The 20,552-nt window shown below is 39.4% G+C and overlaps 1 protein-coding gene across 1 annotated transcript in view; it reads left to right on the top strand.

Moving 5' to 3' along the window:
- Positions 1-4,161: 4,161 nt before the first annotated feature.
- atf7ip (activating transcription factor 7 interacting protein) overlaps positions 4,162-20,552 on the top strand; it is a 28,738-nt gene continuing 12,347 nt past the window's right edge. The window contains exon 1 of the mRNA XM_084466131.1: positions 4,162-4,380. The gene's annotated coding sequence lies outside the window, so the exon portion shown is untranslated. The remainder of the gene's footprint in view (positions 4,381-20,552) is intronic.

Below are 20,552 nucleotides of genomic sequence, written 5' to 3'. Positions count from 1 at the left end.
TATATATATATGTATACATAATACATAATCCTCAATATATTGCAAATTGTATGTATATGCATAACAATATTAAGGCACATATTTCGATGTGATGATGGTGTGCCAAATGTTGATGTGGTGCCATATGTGGACGATGTGGCAAAATGTATTCACCTGAGAGAGGGACAACCTGTTCTCTTTTGTCTGACCTTTTCTCATAATTTTTCCTCTGAAGCAAGATGGGGATGAGTTATGTGAAAGTATTATCACCCTCCTGTGCCTCTTTGAAAGTCCCAAGTGTGCTCCCATCTGAGGCAGAAGTTGTGAAAATGGCACAAACAAGAAACATGGTGCACTTCCAGAGCCTTGAAAATATAGATTGCCACCTGGTCTTCATAATGCCAAATGCCCTTTTGGTCATAGAACAGGCCTTTGGATGGTGCACGTGGAACGTTGCTGCAACTGCTCTCCTCACTGGCTCCCTGTAAGTTGTTGAGTGTGATGGGCCATGTCATATGGCGCATTTCCACCGGAGGGTGCGGGTCGGTACGGGTCAGTATGTCATGTTGCTGCACGGTTCGCGTTTCCACCGCCAAAAGTGGGCGTCATCCGGACTGAGCCGTATTGAGCCGTACTCATCTCACAATACTCCTCCGTTGGGGTACTGAGACGCTTGAAAGGGTGCCAGCAAGTTCGAGCTACACACGCCGTCTGTTAATTGGTCGATAGAATTGTCACTTCCGTGCGACAGGGGTTTAATAACAAACAAACACAGTACCCGCAAGGTATTTCTGGACAACGGCGAAAGCTTAGTTTATTGAAGAAAACGTTGCACAAAAGTTTGACGTCCTACATTGTTGATCTTTGTTTATTGTGCGCCTTCTTCTTTTTCCTTGGATTTATTAGCAGGCTACACTGTGTTGGGCCCGGCTTCAACTCTGCCCTACCATAAGGGTACTGTCGGTGGTGGAAATGCGAGCCGTAACTGAGCTGGGCTATACCACACCCTCACTACTGGGCTGAGGCGTGCTGGGCCAAAGCATATCCACCGGTGGATAAGAAACTTGCAAGCCAACAGTTTATACCCAATGCCCACTGACTTACCTCTCCTCTCCACAATGGAATTACTAGTTTCTTTGTTTTTTTATCTAATGTTTGTGTGTGTGTCTATGTTAATGCTAATGTGTGTGTGTGTGTGTGTGTGTGTGTGTGTGTGTGTGTGTGTGTGTGTGTGTGTGTGTGTGTACTAACCATAGACTATATGTATGCAGTAGCTTGCAAATTGCAAAGCTAATGTGCAGTGATCCATGGTATAGACGTTCCTGGCATGACTGCATCCGGTTTTAGGTTCAGTCAGGAATGATTTAAACCGGAATGTCTGTTTCTTTTTATTTAAGCTGTGAGACAAAACTGACTAGTCTGCTGCTCTCATGGGTCTTCCGCCCGTGTGCACATCAAAACCAAGGTTCCTACAGCTGACGTTCTGTTCTAACTAGGTTAGGGTGACCAGACGTCCCTGGGGACAGTCCCCGTTTTCAGTGACCTGTCCCCGGCTACTGCTGTCCCTGGAAATGTCCCCGGATTTGACTGTGACTGAAAGATCCGAACCCCCACCCCCCGTTAACAATCCCGTCCGCCCGCAAACCCGCACCCCCCCCCCCCCGTCAACAATCCCGTCCGCCCGCAAACCCCCCCCCCGTCAACAATCCCGTCTGCCCGCAAACCCCCCCACCCCGTCAACAATCCCGTCCGCCAGGGGAAGGGCAGTGTCCCCAAAATGTCCCCTGATTTTGTCTCAGAAATCTGGTCACCTTAAACTACGTCCCACCTCTGCCTGGGCAGAGAGTAAATCATAGTTTAAGGGTTACCCGTGCCACCCCTGGACATGCCCCTGCACTGTAAATAAAGATTACATGGCGTCATGTAATGAGATGTGACAAAAAAAAAAGCTTTGTGACAATATAATCACAGTCTGTAATCGTTTACTGTATGTGAAACAAAATTGGGCCCTGTTTCCCCAGAAGAGGGTGTAGTCTGACACGATGTGAGTTACATCTTTACACTAAGAATTTAGAAATTATGGGTATATATACACATATCTATATATTAGGTATATAGATATATATTTAGTAAATAAAAATGCAAAGGCTTAGCATCATCATATTTTCCCCGTCTTGCTAGTGTAGCAAGAGCAGCATGTCTAGTTATTTGTTTTATTCTCCTGAACAAAAATATTTGAATGATCCTGCAAACAAAGAAAGTTATTATATTATAAACTGATATTGGGAGACATTTCCACATAGCTCTAAAAGCTGTTTATAAAGCGTATTAAGTATTTTTGATGAAAGCTGTATTATGAAGAAGTATTTTTGAGTATAGTTTGTTTTTCCTTATGATGACAGAGAAGAGACAAATCCAGAAGAGTATTGGCTCAAAACTATGTTTTAATAGTTTTATGTATTATTTTTTTCTTTTTTTTTTATAAATTTGGGAAAATACGCTCATTAATATAGCATGCCACTATTCATTATAGTTGGTCCATCAGCCCTATAGCTGTTATTCTCACACACTTTAATGATCCCAAGTCCCAAAGTCCCAAAAAAGTGTTTTTTCCTTTTCCACATGTGCCCGCAAATGTCTTAGCTTGCATATAACTTACAAGCTGGCAGAGCTTGACGTTTCACTATACTGTCAATCTGAAAACATACATCATTATTTTTTATCTCCCTTTTACTGTTTTGTTTTTGAGGACTGAGCTAAACCATCATGATCATAACTGCTCTCTGCTTTATTTTGATGATTGTTGTTAAAAAAAAAAGGTTCCTGAAGTTCTGGTTTAGGACAATCGAAGCGTGTATGAACTTGATTCATTAGTGCAACAGATATCTCAATACTTGTATACTACACAGAATACATGTTATTGTGTCTGTGTGAACATACACATCTGTAGTGTGTAACTGCGTTCACATTTAAAAAAAGCTAATATGTTTGCATGTTTGCGCGTTCGTCTGAGTTTGTGATTCTTTTACTTGTTGTGGAAGTAGTAAGAGACGTCGGATAACCCAACTCAGTCGTTTAGGATGCATAATATTATCCGGAGACACCCACAGCTTTTGGCTGCATAGTTCTATAATATATATATATATATTATATAGCTCCCGGAGTACGGCTCCGGGAGTGTGCAAACGTCAACAATCCCTTTCTCCTCCATATTGTGGTTCAATATGGACTTCAGGGAGTCAAAGCCAAAGTTCCTTTCCCCCAAATCCTTCTCCACCATGGCCGAGATAACCACTATGAGTCTTTACTTGTTGTGGAAGTACCACAGACGACGCAGGGATATATTTTAACTTAAATATTAAGTTCCCCCTGCTGGCCACATCTGGACCTACATATCCCCAGTGCACATGGTTGAACACAAAATGGCTGACCTTGTAGTACAATACTCTAAGTGTGTTTTATGTTTGTGCTAATATCGATACAATGTAAGCTATCACACATTTCAGCAGAATATATATAATTGTTAGTTTTTTTATGAAACATTTTGGTGAGTGCTTGCACTGTTGCTTATATTAAATCAATATCATATAACCAAAGCAAAGATCCCTGTGGTTTTGGGAATTAAATACAGTAAGCCTATGTGTCAAGAGCTAATTAAAGGTTGTGTGTTTGAATGTTTATATTGTATTGTAGAGACATAAACTGGCGCTTTTTCATGAGTTTCACAACAATGGTCCAGACTATTCTTAGTTATGCCCCTCCCACCAGACCCTTCCCCCACAGTCCACTTCGCTTTAACAATGAGGTAAAAATCTCCCTCCTATACAATGAGACCTCTCTTCTGCTTCTTGCTGATCCGACGTTGCTTCACCGTCGATGTTTCACATGTTTTAGGCAAATGATCCACTCCTGAGTGTCTAGCGTGTGTCAAGTGCGTACTTGTAAATAGAGAAATCGCGTCCCTCTATTGATGATACTTACCCTTACCAAACAATTTCAACACCGAGACTGCTCGACGTCTCACGTAGACTACCACGAAACGGCTGCTGTGTGGCAGCTGGACTCCTTCCACGTTGGTGCTCTATGCAGACTCTTCCTCCCCCTCCCCTGGCTGACGGTTTCGTTGGCCACTCCACTAAAGAGGAGGAGTCTATAACTGTGGCAGACCGAGGGTGATAGAGGCAGTCTTGAAGCACGCTGAAACGCTTTTTGTTTTGGTAGCTCTTGCTAGTCTTGCCGGTGAGCGCTGAAGTATACCGGCGGTACATGAACTCCGCATCTAGTCATTTGCCCGTTGGACTGTCGTTGTGACGGACCTGGGAGCGCACGAGCGGGAAGCGGCGGATTTCAGTCAATGCATCGGTAGAATTCGCGGGAAGGTTGCCGAGTAACTAGGAATCGGTAAGTACCCTATATAGTTTATGTTATAGCGATACATTCTAGCTTCTACCGGTATCTTAAGCGAAAAGACCCCGTATTGCAAATGGTAAATGAATTAATAGCAGTATAAATCCGCTCTTAGATGTCCTGATCTTGAAATCGTGAGCTTTATCCTGGTTTTGGGACTACAGTGACCCCTGCAGGTGAGGATTTGAAGCAGTATTCACGAAAAGAAAGCTAGTGTTTCCGGGTAGCATAGTTGTCCGTTAGTAACTGGCATACGATATTATCGTTTTAATTTATGTAATAAATGAGTTGTCAAGTGTGTTGTCGATGGAGTTTTATATAAAAAAATGGCCATCGTTTTCACAACAATTCTAGCTGATATCCATACATTATCTATTATCTAGCAAGCCGTACATGTGTTGTATTAAATCAAAAGTAGGCAAACAAGTTGCACACCATTTGTTCATGCATAAACACCCATGACAACATTGGTGAAGGCTGAGTGCAGCATTGCAAGGATTTTTATGTTAATGAATGCAAGTTAAGGCTTAAAACAACAATTTCTTGGTTGCTTTCTTACATTTACGCTATTGCTTATTGGTTGAGAAATTTACCATTTCATTCCAATGCCTTTCATTTAATTTAGATTTTACATTTCGATCCCCATAGTCTGTTGTAAATATAAGATTTGAAAACTGATGTAAATAAGTTTCACTAAAGTTGGACTTACTTTTAGTACTTTAACGCCCTCCATGAACATACATGGTACAGTCCTGCAGTAGTTTTCTGTTGAGGAAGTAGATCTAGGATATGGGTGTGGCTTAATGTCTACCCCATTGCAGCTGCATTTCTTGTGCTTGTTCATCAATACAATTTTGTTAAAAGTAGATTTTTGAAGTGCTACAGTATAACAATGCTCATGACATGTTCATTATTTTGGTTCCGTTAGTCCTCCTTGATAACGACTAGAGCCCCACTCATCATGGCTCCACCCACTCATCATATGTTTCTGAGTTAACTTTCCCTGCAGATTATATGCTTACTTAGTTGTAGCCATTTTGGGCTAACTGCATGGCAAACAGAAAATAGAAACATCCCCCTAAAATCAAAACATAGAAATTAATAACATGCATTGTTCTCCAGTATTCCAATATAAAATACATATTCTTCATTCTAAACAACTGCCGTAGACCTGCAAAAGACCAGAATCAGATTAAACCAGTGCCTTAGTTAGTTTATTTGTTGTCCCCTTAGGGAAATTCTTTTGCAGTGTTTCCTTTCGTCACTTCTCATTTCTTCGTCATAGCCACATGAAGAACATGCATAAAAGACACTTTTGCATTTGACATAGATGACAACATACATACATTGGGGTTGGGGTACAGGGGCATACATACATTGTGACATACATTATCTGTGGGGTTTTGCTTTGTTGTGTAATGGGATGGCTGAGGGGATTAGGCTCCTGCTGAAACTGGCTTTTTTGCATTTTATATTAAGTCATGCTATGAAAGCCTCACTTCTAGTAATACACAACGTTGCAAAATACCTGGTTAAAGAAGTGATATTATTATATATATTATGCCACCAGGTGTGAGTGTGATTAGGCAATAAAAATCTGCCTTTCCCTGAGGTGAACACGTCACTTAAACACAGGAAGAGGCAGAATTTCAAACGGCTTGTAATGGCTAATCACAGTCACACCTGAACAGAATATATCTGGTTTAGCAGTAGCATACTCAAACTTGGGTCTCTCCCTAAAAAACATTAAACCAAGATGACCCATTTATAAATGGTTCTGAATAATGAAGCATGATGTTGGAAGGTTGAAAACCTGGATCTTTCAAGTCTTGTCACGTGTCTTCCTCATATCATATTGTGGCTGAACATGGAATTTCCATTGTGCAAATAAAACTCAATCCTATGTCATTAATCTAAGATGAAATGACTACTATCCAGACCATTGGTCATGCCCTTGCTTGTACCAGATTCTCCGCTTCAACCTGTTGACACAATACTTAATCTATCCCATGCTCATTTTAGTCTGGCAGACTGTACATTTCATATTGGAAAAACATAACATAAATGGGATACGTTTTTGTCATTTAATCATCCAGCATAGGATGACATTAAATCGCACAGTACTACTCCACTTACAGATGCAACCGAATGAGACAGAATCAGTTGCTGAGCTGGGCAATGGGGTAAAGTAATTTACCCAGCTTTTTTAGGTTACATAAGGTAAAGGGTGATGTTGATAGCCATGGAGCTAAGGAGGCACAGTCAAACCCCCTTGTGTTTTGTGGAAAGACATTCTGTCTGTGTCACATGGAGCTGCGCCTAGTTGCAGTGGTGGCCATTTTGAGTTTCAGCATGCATACAAAAAAATACATCTAGCTTGGGGATGGGGGATGGGCAAAATATCGAAGCTAGCTCATGGGATTTTCATAGGAATTTCATAGGAATAAGACATAAATCCTGTACACACACACATATATATATATATATATTTCAGTTTTAAAATGCCGTGATTGTGATTCATAATAAAATACAAATAGTCTTTAATGAATCAGGTGGACCATGTCAGAGCTGAAATCCCTAGTATAGTTTTCCTCTAGCTGGGCTTTTGGCTTCAGCCTGGGCACAGCAAAGGATAGTAACAACATATTTCTCTTTTGCTGGTTTGGATCCATGGCTGCTAAAAGGAAGCACCCCTCTGCTAAAATGGTACAGTCCGTTCTCTGCCGTTTAACTCTAGAGACCGTGTGACTGAGTGGGGGATGGGTATATGGATGAGTGGGGGATGGGTATTTGTGCGCTCGGTCAGTCTGTGGACTGCAAAACCTGGTGTGCTGCTAGCATGAGCTTGTGTGGACATCAAGGTGGAGTTCTTTCTCCTTCCAGTGTGTAGAGAAAGTCATCTTTATTTGGAATGTTTGCAGACTTTTAGCTTCCATTGTCTTTCTTACAATTATAGCATGATATTTATAACCCCTCCATTTTAAGGTACCCAGGTTACATGAAATAACCTTTTTATATACATCTGCAGTGGTAATTTATTAGGAAGAGAACATGCTAATATGCCGATATCCCTGAGCTGCGCATGCCTAAAGAAAAGAACAACCACGTGCCTGCCTCAGATGGAAGCTTCTGGCTTCCCCCTCCCTCCCTCCCTTTCTGAGTTCTCTCTGTTCAGCGCTGGTTAGCATATCAAAACCAGAGGAAATCTTGCGCACCACTTCAGCCCAATAGTAATCTTGAGTTCTTGAGTTATTGTGATGATTATTATTAGAATCTACATATATTGGCTTTGGCTGATTTTATCATTTATAACAATGCATTTTACTTAACTTATTTTTATTTTACTTTAATATAATACACCAAAGCCCACTTGTGTACAGCATCTGTTAAATATTTTTCACGTAAAGGTAATATTAATTTATTAAATAGAAGCTGGTTATGATTTTAAATGAACAAAGACCTGTTGGCGCTGACACAAGGGAAATGGAATTAAACATTCATGATCATGAAAGTTCATGAATATAAATAATTATTGATAATAAATCTTCATAACCAAAACACACAAAGCAAATATATGTGAATTTGCTTAACATTTTGATGCCAGTACTCATAGTAGTACTGGCACTACTAATTTTTCTTTCTCTTGTGAAGTATAAACAAGAATCCAAAATCTGCAAGTTAACCGATTTAACAATGTGGCGGTAAAGTAGCATGATTAGTAGTAACAACACTTTGCAGACAGTAAGGAACATGTGGATAGTGTGCATTAAGAGCTGCTAGCCATACAAGTTCAAACAGTGTGGTGCAGGATCAGATTTCTCTGGAGTGGAGTCATTCTTGCAAGATATTTTCTTTTTTAATAGACAAATTGAAAAGTTGCATTTCATTTCATGCATATCCTAGTTCAGATATTGGCATTTTGCTTGGGGACTTGGAACAGCTCTCTGCAGCAAATGCCAGATGTAACCACTTCACTGCCTCTTGCATAGAAACCACACTCATATTCAGACTGGGCAAAAGTCCTTGAAATAGAAAAGTACACAATTGTTTGACTGTGGACAATTCATAGTGCGACAGAATCATGTGATAAAGGCTGCTTAGTTACAGTAATAAATGGGACTATTAATAATGTAGGTTCAATATTCTAAAGTCCATAAGTCAACAATGCTTTGGAAATGTTTACCTGTATAAAATAATGGTATACCATTTTACTTGACTGTGATGCATGTTGAGTATGCTGCCTTCAGCCACATGGGTGGCCATTTTGTGTTTCGGCATAAACTTGAGAGTCAAAGATGCACTGGGGTGGCTACTAGTGACACTACTGTTCGAAGGCTGAGTCAATGAGCCGTACTCTATTGCGTGACTCTGAAAGATGTCTGGAATTATATTGGCTTGTTTTTCGTGTTTACTTCTGCAGATTTTGTTGTGCGATGTGCGTACTATATGAAGTTGGGTGCCGCAGAGAACTTCTATACTTACTAACATAACACAGTTGGCCTAATGTGAAAATAAATATAACGTTTTCTGGGGCAGACATTTTTTCTGTATTGTATTCTGTATGTAAGAGAACCATCTCTTGCATAATGGTTTAGTCCTTCTGTGTTCTTAGTTTAGTTTATTTTAGGCTGCTGTAGAGTAGACTACCCTTCTTTTTAGTGTGCACATTTGCTCGGACTTCTGCTTCTTTGCTTGCTGCTTCTTTGTTAGCTGCTTGTTTGCGAGCTGCTTCTTTGCCACACTGCATTTTGCTAGCAAGCGGCTGATGGCTAGTTGCACAATGTTCAACTTTAATGGAATTTTTTAGCTTATTTCCTTATTTCTGAAGGAATTTATAATCACTGTTTCCAATAAATTTTTTTTTGCAAACGCTTCAAACCTGGTGTTAAAAATTCAGTTTGACAAAATGTATGGCATTTCTGTTTTGAATTTGACCCAGTTGAATTCAAACCGTTACAAGATCTAGGGGTTTATAAATGTTAGCTTATATGGCTTGATGGTTAAATAATCTGATTTGCTATCTAGGAGATGTTGAAGGTTTGGTCGTAGGTTGCTTCCAATCTCTAATATCAGTGGTTGCTAGGCTGTCATATACACATTATCTTCAGCAAATCTTCATAATGTCCACATGACATTTTGTGGGTTGAAGGAAGATAGTACAGTGCAGTTACTTGATGAAGATGGGTCCAGACTTTGATAGGTGCTTATTAAAAACCTCCAAAATGATAGGTTGGCTGTAAATTGACTGCTGATGCCGAGCTAAAGTAGACCTCTGATTATTATTTTTTGCCCAAAAGACTTGAACTCACTATTTGGCCATTGCTCTCCAGTCAATTTTGCTTCACTCTTCTCCTCTCCACTAACTCCACTAACACAACATCTCAACTTTTTGCTTTGGATACTACATGCATTAGGGGACAGTAGCCCAAAAGATATATAGATATAGATAGATATATCAATATTTAAAAAACACTCTGGAAAGCCAGAAAGAAAAGCCAGAATGTTCAATAGTTTCGTATGACTCAAAATAGTTGATGACTCCTAATTGTTGATCTTGATTAGCGTAATGTAACACTGCACAGCCTGTATGTTAAATCAGGCTATATGAACAACATTTATAAAGCTTTTATATATTTATGTGTTTTACCATTTATCAAGCATACCTGACTTTAATTAATTAAAAAGTGCTTACTTGGAGAACACTGAACAAGTAATAATTATGTGTATACTCTTAACTACTAGTGGCTATGCACAATGTAAAGTTGGGAGTGTTAGAGCCCCCCCGCACCCATTTTATGCACTAACATTCCATTATGGGGTTGAGATGTTGATAGAGAGGGGGATGGGTGTTGCTACATGACAGGATATGCAGTGACCTTCCCTGTGCTAGTGTAACCTTCGCATTGCTTTAAAAAAAAGTGACAGGATTTTAAACAAGCTTGTATATCTGTTACTTATTAGTGTTACTATTTCTGACTTTGTCATTTGATCTGCTTTGTATTTTGTAGTTCAGCAACGTCGGTGATGGTACAGTCCCTTTTTAAGCTCCTCCCTTTATTCCTTCCTTTGTGCTCCTGGCCTCCCTCAAAGTGCCAAAGAAATGGATCCTTCAGTGAGTCTCATTTCATAGTCATTGTTCCCTACCTTACTCTCAAGATGTTTTTTCCTAATTATTTTGATCAGATGTGTTCATTGCCGTCAAGCCATTTTACTATTGTAAATCAGACGTTTAAAACATTCCCCCCTCTGGTGAAATGGTTTCGTCCATGTGTGAGAACAGCAGTGGTTGTTCCAGAGTGGGGGATGGGAGCTGCTCTGTGGACTAGTATGTCAGGGTGTGCGCTCGTTTGGACTGCCAGCTAGCTTCGCAATGTGCAGATTACTTTGTACATGCTTTGTTAAATGTTACTTAATTTATTAAGTTGTGTTCATTGAGGCGTTTTAAATGTTGTGTACACGTATTGTTCTTTGGTGTTTAATCCTTTTAGCATTCATTACTAATATTGTATTTGTCAACATAGGTAAAACCTTCTTTGTAAAGTTTTAACAATACATCCCTCTGAAAAAGTGCAATGGTACAGCTTGTACTTAGTCCCGTCTCTTTAAATCATTGTTATTTAGCCATGTGCGGCCGTAATTAGTAGTTATTTTAAAGGCCTGCCAACCACCCCTATATATCAGTTAACCCCTCACCCCTTAAAGGCTGCTTCCAAAGGTGAACTTTTCTCTCTTACTAAACCATTTGGTAATTGAAAGGTGAACTTTTCTTTCTAAATCATTTGTGAAGTAATTGAGGCAAAATGTTAATTGAAGTGACACACCCCTAGTAAGGTTTGCAGAAAGGGTTAGGGTTATTTAATCAGCAAAACTTTCTGGAATAAACAAGTTTAGTTTCTGTTCTATTCCATAGTATTAGCTACTCAAACCTCCTGTCGAAAGTCAAACCTCCTGTTCAGCACTAAGATGTATACTTTGTGTTGTCCAAAGAAAAGGATTCCTTACTCTCAGGTGTAGAATACGTTTGGAATTATGTGTTCTTCCTTCCTGGACTAAAATTTCACATGGGAAGATGTTTATTCACTGGAAACCCACAACACAAGTGCCATCGGTATATTCAAATATTCCTGTGATCTTAACATTCATTCAATGTGTATGGATGTGGACATGGAGAACCCCTCTGTGGACTTATTGAAGGGGCAGTTCTGGTGTCATTGGAAGTATCATTCTAAAGTCTTTATTTGGATAAATATGGAATAAAGTGCAGTGGTACAGAAGAGTAAAAGTGGGCACCTGAGACAGTTTGTGAATCAGCTGTAGGTATTTGCATGCAGTTTAATCCAGCAAACTATATCAAAAACATGGTAATAGCGTTGTCTGTGCAATCATAAAGCACACTATAAGAACGTAAAGTTGATTCCGCTTGATGTCCTATTCAATGATGAATGAAACAAACCTTTATTGTGCTGCTATTTTTGCTCGAGTGTTAATAATGGGACAGAGATAAACAAAACCTGAGCCTTACTCAATTATAGCAGAAATCTTGCCTTAAGTATTTTGCCTAATGGATCCCTTGATATTTGCAATAGTCCATGCTTTGCTCTAACTTTCCATCACATGGCAATGACAGAGCTAGAGAGGGGGATGGGTGTTGCTCAGGGCCAGACTGTGCAGTGCACTTCTCCAGTACGCTGCTAGCTAGTCTGTGTTGGTTGTAAATGACTTGTAGTGAATATGCAGTTATTCAGTGTGCTATGTTTATGTCATCAATATATTATTCTTCTTGCATAGTAACAGAAGATTCAATTGAGTAAACTTGGTATAGTCCATGTTTGGCTCCTCCTTGTTTTTCTCCCATTGTGTTCCTGGCCTCGTTCTCCCTCAACCAGCAAAATAACTTTAATTTCACACAGCTCCTAGTTCGCTGTCATTATGAAAAACAATTTTTTCCACATCCTGATAGTTAACATAGAATGTGTTTGTAATAATCTTAAGTGTTTTTGCTCACTTCAAAAACTCCCCCTCTGCTTGGTTTAGTCCATGTGTGACTGCAGCAGAGGTTGTTCAAGAGTGGGGGAGGGGGGTTGTACTGTGGAAGAGCTGTGTGTCAGGGTGTTCTCTCGTTTGGACTGCTAGCTAGGTTGAGTTGAGGTAGCGATGAGTACAGTTCAGACCTATTAAACGACCGCTGGTTCCGATAAAGTCAATTTATTGGACTTGTTGCATTCCATGATTGTTGATTAAGAGTATAACAGCAGTGGGACTTTTAACTATACATGTATCACTCTGCTTTACAGGTCTTTTTAAGAACCGCTAATTACATTGACGATCGTAAGCTGTTTGCTCATCGGAATCACATGTTTACATTTTGGGAATTTAGCAGATGCTTTTATCCAAAGCAAATCAGTACATTTGTCAGAACATGAACAGAACACACATTCCACCAAAGGGACTTTCAACAGACTCTTATTTCACTGGCTGCAAAATATGTATGCTTCTGGCCATATCTGTCCCATATTTGGTGCCTTTTTAAGGGGGAAATTGTCACTTCAAAGTCAACATTTGGATAAGAAAATTAGAAAATGGTCTCCAGAGACAGCCACAGATGCAGTTATTTTCCTTTGGAAATTTGTTATTTATTACAAATATTGTGGAATAAGCTCTTTTTTCAGGACAACTCAATAAAAACGATGGCAGTCGTTTTGTCTGCAAATGAATGTATGCTATGTATAATAGTATGCTATGTTAATATTTGCTATTGGAAAGCATAATTTTTTGGCCTATTAAATCATAAAAAGCACCTTTCTTGTGCTGATATTTTGCTGTAGTGTTAATAAGGGGACATAGATATGCTTAGAACTCCAGAGTCTTACCCTCACCAATTCGTAAAAATGTAAAAAAAAAAAAAAAAAGTATTTTACGTAATGGATCCTTCAACCTTTGCCATAATGGTTCAGTCCATGCTTTGCTGTAACTTTCCATCACGTGGCAATGACTGAGCTAAAGAGGGGGATGGGTGTTGCTAAGGGCCAAACAGTGCAGTGCACTTCTCCAGTGCGCTGCTAGCTAGTCTGTGTTGGTTGTAAGAAACTTGTAGTTATAGTGAATTGGCAGGTATTTGGTGTATCATGTTTATATCACCAGTAAACAATTATTCTTGAATTGTAAAAATAGAAAAGAAAAAAAAATACAACTTGGTATAGTCCAAGTTTGGCTCCTCCTTGTTTTTCTCCCTTTGTGTGGCTGGCCTCTTGCTCCCTGAATGTGCAAAAGAAACACTTTGATTTTATACACTGTCATGACACGATATTGGCTATCATTTAGAAAACCTATTTTTTTCACATCCGTGATCATTTACATTATTATTTTAATGAATCTTGTGTGTTAATGTTAAATTCAAAAAGATCCCCTTCTGGTGCAATTGGTTTGGTCCATGTGTGACTGCGGCTGAGGTTGTTCCAGAGTGGGGGAGGGGAGCTGCTCTGTGGAGGAGTAGGATATCAGCGCGTTCTCTCGTTTGGACTGCTAGCTAGGTTTAGTTCAGGAAACAATGTGCACCGTTCAGACCATTACACGACACTGGTTCAGATCAAGTCCATTTATTGGACATGTGGCATTCCATTATTGTTGATTAAGAGTATAACAGCACTGGGACTTTTAACTATACATCTATCACTCCGCTTTACAGGTGTTTCTAAGAACCGTTAATTACATTGACCATTGTAAGGTGTTAGCTCATCGGAATCACACATGCCACCAAAGTGACTGTCAAAAGACTCTTATTTCACTGGCTGCACAATCTGCATTCTTGTGGGCATGGATATCCCATGTTTGGTCCCTTTTTAAGGGGAAAGTTGTAATTCTAAATTCAATATTTTGGTAAAAATATATTAATCAAAAGAGCAAAAGTGGGCACCAGAGACGGCTACAAATGCAGTATTTAATACGAGTAAGCGGAAATTTGTTATTTATTATAAACTATTGTGGAATAAGCTCTTAGGGTAACCGTGCTTTTTTGTCCAGCCTACTCAATTAAAGAAAACTGTAAAGGTGTTGTCTCTTCAAATGAATAGTACCCTATTGGAAAGCATAATTGCTTATTGCCTATTAAATCATAGCAAAGCACCTTTTTTGTCCTGATATTTTGCTCTAGTATTGATAACGGGACAGAGATATGCTTAAAACCTGAGTCTTACCCTCACCAATTCATAAAAATGTTGATAAGTATTTTGTGTTATGGATCCTTCGACCTTTGCCAGAATGGTATAGTCCATGCTTTGCTGTAACTTTCCATCACGTGGCAACGACAGAGCTAGAGAGGGGGATGGGTGTTGCTAAGGGCCAGACTGTGCAGTGCTCTTCTCCAGTGTGCTGCTAGCTAGTCTGTTGGTTGTGAAGAACTTGTAGTGATATTGAATTTGCAGTTATTTGGTGTACCATGTTTATATATCAGTTAACGATTATTCTTGTATTGTAAGAATGGAAGAGTTGGTATAGTCACTTGGTATAGTCCAAGTTTGGCTCCTCCTTGTTTTTCTCCCTTTGTGTTGCTGGACTCGTGCTCCCTGAATGTGCACAAGAAACAACACTTGGATTTCATACACCGTCTAATACTGTCTCATGTTGTCTATCATTTAGAAAAACAAGTTTTTCCACACCCCTGATAATTAACATTTAATGTCTTTGTATGAATCTTGTGTGTTATGGCTTAACTCAAAAATAAACCCCTCTTGTTGAATGGTTTAGTCCATGTGTGACTGCAGCAGAGGTTGCTCCAGAGTGGGGGAGGGGAGCTGCTCTGGAGGAGTAGGATGGCAGGGTGTGCAGTCGTTTGGACTGCTAGCTAGGTTTAGGTGACTGAACAATGTGCACTGTTGAGACTCAGTATAAAACAGTTCTATCCGAACAAGTCATTTCATTGGAGAAAAGGCAATCCATGAGTAATGATATGGAGTATAACAGCACTGGGACTTTTAACTAGACATGTATCAATCCCCTTTACAGGTGGTTTTAAGGACTGTTAATTACATAAACGGTCCTAAGCTGCTAACTTATCAGACTCACACATGCTACCACAGTGACTGTAAACAGACTTATTTCACTGGCTGCACAATCTGCATATTTGTGGCCGTGGATATCCCATATGTGTACCCTTATAAGGGAGAAGTTGTCATTCTAAAGTCGATATATGGATATATGGATAAAAGTGGACACCAGAGACGGCCACATATGCAGTAGTTACTACTAGTTAGCGATAATTATATTATCGCTATTATTTAATAATAAATAATAGTTCTTTATTTAACAATTATTGTAGGAAAAAGCTCTTCGGGTTACCATGCGGTTTTATTTAGCTGACTAAATACAAAAAAAGGTAATGATGTTATCTGTGCAAATGTGAAGCACGCTAAAGGAAAGCCTAATTGATCGGCTTGTTTTCCTATAAGATCAAAGAAAACACCTTTCTTGTGCTGCTTCTTTGCTATAGTGTTGATAATGGCAGAGAGATATGCCTAAAACCCCAGCGTCTTACTCAAAATATTTAGCAATAATGTTGCTGAATAATAAAGTATTTTGCGTAATGGATCCTTTGACCTTGGCCATAATGGTTCAGTCCATGCATTGCTGTAGCTTTCCGTCACGTGGCAATGACGGAGCTAGAGAGGGGGATGGGTGTCCCTGCCAGACTGTGCAGTGCACTTCTCCAGTGCGCTGCTAGCTAGGTCTGTGTTGGTTGTCAACAACTTGTAGTGAATGTGCGGTTATTCTGTGTGCCATGTTTATTTCACCAATATACTATATTCTTCTTGCATAGTAACAATGGAAGATTACATTTAGTGAACTTGTTTAGTCTGAGTTTGGCGCATCCAGTTTTTTCTCCCTTAGTGTTGCTGGCCTCGTGTTCCCTCAAGGAACAGAAAAGACGGATCACTTGAATTTCACACACCGCCTAGTTCACTATTCTTTAGGAAAACGAGTCCTTCCACACCCTGATCACAATGTGTTTGTGTGATTCTTTAGTGTTTCTGCTATCTTAAAAAACTCCCCCCGCTGCTTGAATGGTTTAGTCCATGTGTGACTGCGGCAGAGGTTGTTCCAGAGTGGGGGAAGGGAGCTGTACTGTGGAAGAGCTGTGTGTCAGGTGGTGCACTCGTTTGACTGCTAGCTAGGTGGAGTTCAGGAAAAAATGTGCATGTTAAGACTCAAAAGTCAAGTCAATTTATTGGACATGTGGCATCCCATGAGTGTTGATGTAGAGTATAACAGCAATGGGACTTTTAACTATACATGTATGGCTCCGCTTTACAGGTGTTTCTAAGAACCGTTAATTACATTGATGATTGTAAGCTGTTATCTCATTAGAATCACATGTGCCACCAAAGTTACTGTTGACAGACTTATTTCACTGCTACACAATAAATGGAAATATAAGTAGCTAAGTAGCTGATATAAAGTAGCTGGCCTGGGGTAACGTGAAGACATGGATAAAAAAAAGTTGTGGTGCATGAACAGGCCACTCCTTATGCATTTGAGGGAACTATTTTTGTGGACTGAGCCTAATAAATTATTAAATAAACCAATACATCACAATCTGTTGTCACTAATAATTTTTAGCTAATGCATGGCAGCACTGTAGTGCTTTTCTGCGGCCTCATACCGACGACCAAATCACAGCCGTGCTGACATTCAGTATAACAGCACTCCCCCTGGTGTGATATTGCTTCAATAGCTCTGCTACTATTTATTGTATCCATGAAGGACAGGTTTGTCGCATCAAAGCTTAATCAGCAGGTGATCAGGTAAACCTCGCCACAGCCAATATGAGGTTATGTATGCCAAAGCATGTGTTATACCAAGAGAGAGTGTCGTCTTACTCAAACCAATCTACAAGTGGTGTGGATTTAAGAAAAACCTGAATTGAAAAACACAACCAATTAGGTTTTCAAAAATGTACTTAATTAAATTGTATTATTTCATTGACAAAGCTCATTACTTTTCCTAGTTTGTATGCATTTTGACATGGATATCCCTTCTTTTGATCCTACATTTGGATGAACTTTCTTATCAAAAGAGCAAAAGTGAGCAGCAGTGTCCGCCACTTGTAAAAGTAACTACAAGTTAACGATAATTTGGTATTTATTAAAAAGATTGCGTGCGATAAGCTCTTGGCAATATTCTATATATATATATATATATATATATATATATATATATATATATATATATATATATAATATAACATGCAATATTGTCCAGCAAACAAAATAACAAAAACTTGTCAATTGTGTTTTTGCAAATGTATAGCACACTTTAGGAAGGGAGTTGATTACACTTGTCCTAGAAAGTCGTAGAAAACAAACCTTTCTTTTGGTGCTGTTTTTCTCTAGTGTTAATAAGGGGACATATGCTTGAAGTCCTACATGCAATATTTTGTCTAAATGTTGCTCAAGTGTTTTGCGTAATGGATCCTTTGACCTTGGCCACAATGGTTTAGTCCGTGCTTTGCTGTAGCTTTCCGTCACGTGGCAATGACGGAGCTAGAGAGGGGGATGGGTGTACCTGCCAGACTGTGCAGTGCACTTCTCCAGTGCACTGCTAGCTAGTCTGTGGTTGCAGATAACTCATAGTGATAATGAATGCAATTATTCAGTGTATCATGTTTGTGGCCTCAATAAACAGTTGTGCTTGCCTAGTAAGAAGTAGTCTTAGTTCGGCTTAGATTTGTTTTAGTTTGGCTCCTCCTTGTTTTTCTCCCTTTGTGTAGCTGGCATCGTGCTCCCTCAACCAGCAAAATATACAGAACCCTTTCATTTCACACACTGCCTAGTTTTAGCTATCATTTTGAATTTTTTTTCCCACACCCTGATAATATATATTTAATGTGTTAGTACGACTCTTTAGTGTGTTTGATAAACAAATAATATAACCCCCCCCTCCGGTTGAATGGTTTAGTCCATGTGTGACTGCGGCTGAGGTTGTTCCAGAATGGGGGAGGGGAGCTGCTCTGTGGAGGAGTAGGATAGCAGGGTGTGCACTTGTGTGGACTGCTAGCTAGGTTTAGTTGAGGAAACAATGTGCACCGTTGAGAATCAATAGCTCTGCTACTAGTTATTATTTTGTATGTAGGACAGATGTGTCGGATCAACGCTTACTCAGCAGATGACCATAGCCATTAGAGGTTAAGCGTGCCATAGCATATGGCATAGAATGGTAGTCCGAGGGGGGGATGGGTTGCCCAGGGGGACACTGCAGTGCACTTCTCCAGTGCACTGCTAGCTATTAAGAGTCTGGTTGTCAACAAACTTGTATGGATTGCGAATATGCAGATATTCGGTCTTCCATGTTTGTCCAAAAAAATATTCTTGCATGGTAAATCCGAAAGATTACATTTACTTGGTAAAGTCTTAGTTTGGCTCCTCCTGGTTTTCTCCCTTTTGTGTAGCTGGCCTCTTCTCCATCAACCAGAAGAAGAAACACTTAAACAGTCAGCCAGCTCACACACAACCTAGTATTTAGCTATCATTTAGGAAAAAAAAATTTACACCCCTTATAAATTATCTAACAGTGTTTGTAAGAATCATGTGTTTTTGTTCAACTAAAAAAAATCCCCCTCTGGTTGAATGGTTTGGTCCATGTGTGACTGCGGCAGATGTTGTTCCAGAGTGGGGGAAGGGAGCTGCACTGTGGAGGAGTAGTATGTCTGGGTGCTAGCTAGGTTGAGTTGATGGAACAATGTGCACCACTAAGACTCAATAGCTCTGCTTAAAGTTGGCATTGTCTTTCTTGACCTTGTTTGCATTTCCTTTCAGAAAGTTAATGTATACCATGAATTATTCATGATATTTGATGATTATTTTAAAGTTATGATTGATTAAAAAAATTTAATAATATTAATCTGCCCAAATAAACCTGTCACAGGTTTCAAACTTGCATATTGTATTTATTGCATTTCTGCAAAAAGTGAGTGTCACAATCTTTGCCCAGCCCGCCCACTTTTTTTTCTTCGTCGCACCCCAGCAGTGAGTATCTTCACTCTGAGTCATTAATCACTTGCCAAACAAAGATTTGTTTTTGGAGATATGGAGAGATGTACAGATGGAATTACAAGATGGTTTGAAGTAACTTTGATTGAATTTGTATGGTTTGAAACAACTGTCGCTTTTGAAAGCAAACTCATGTCTACTACAAACGGAGAAAATATTTTAGCTGATTAAGATGGAGGACTTTTAATTGAGGGACCTGTCAGGGAAATGCCACAGAATATACTCCAGTCGGTTTCATAGTTCAACTGCTATTATTAACAGCATTGGAAAATATGTAGATGGTGAAGGCCTGAATCACCACTGTTCAGCAGAAGATTGGCTGTGCTGTGTTGGATAGCACAGTGTTAGGCCTATATAAAGATATATTCCTTCTATGTCCCATATTCAAACTTCTCAGATGGAAATCCGTCTTTACTGGGATCCCGCAACATCACCACCAACAACTTAACTAAAACTAAACCCTTTTGTGAACCTCACAGCAGTTTGCAATATAAAAGTCTTGAATTCATTAGCCTTTCTCTCCAGTAGAGATGTCTTTCTTCTTGATGTTTGAATGACGATGAAGACCCAATCCATGGAGCTTAATTGTACAGGCAGTATAATATATAATATAATTTATTTATTGTAGCGGGTCACAAGTGACACTAAATCACTCGCAAATTATGTTCATGTATCTGTTTTGGAAGAAGAAAGTAAGCTGTGTACAATAAGTAAGTGGTGTTTAGAAAAATGTGCCAAACCAATGGCTCATAGCTATAGCTAGAGCTGGTAACACTGGTGGCCATTTTGTGTATCTGCAGTCTGTTCTGATGAAAAATGGTGGACTCTGTCCAGGACTATCTGGAGGCTTTTCTCCTTAATGTCAGAGTAACATTTAAAGATTTTTTTTTTTCTGTGCAACATTTTGTAGGAATGGAGCAAACTTGATTATTCTTCTGCTAAAGGTTGATGGTGGTTTGAGGTGTTTGGCAGTAAAACCTTATTCATACTGTTATTAGTATTAAGATTTAGTCTGGTTAGTGGTCTGGTTTATGGTTAGATATTTATTTGACTGCCCCCCCCCCCCAAGCTACACCATAATGGTTCAGCCCAAAATAGCTGAAATGGGGAAATAGAGGGGGATGG

The sequence above is a fragment of the Micromesistius poutassou genome (assembly GCF_964030765.1).
Source record: "Micromesistius poutassou genome assembly, chromosome: 3".
Classification (NCBI taxonomy): Eukaryota; Metazoa; Chordata; class Actinopteri; order Gadiformes; family Gadidae; genus Micromesistius; species Micromesistius poutassou.
The sequence above is the reverse complement of the archived record's forward strand: the minus strand, read 5'-3'. Positions and strand labels throughout refer to the sequence as shown.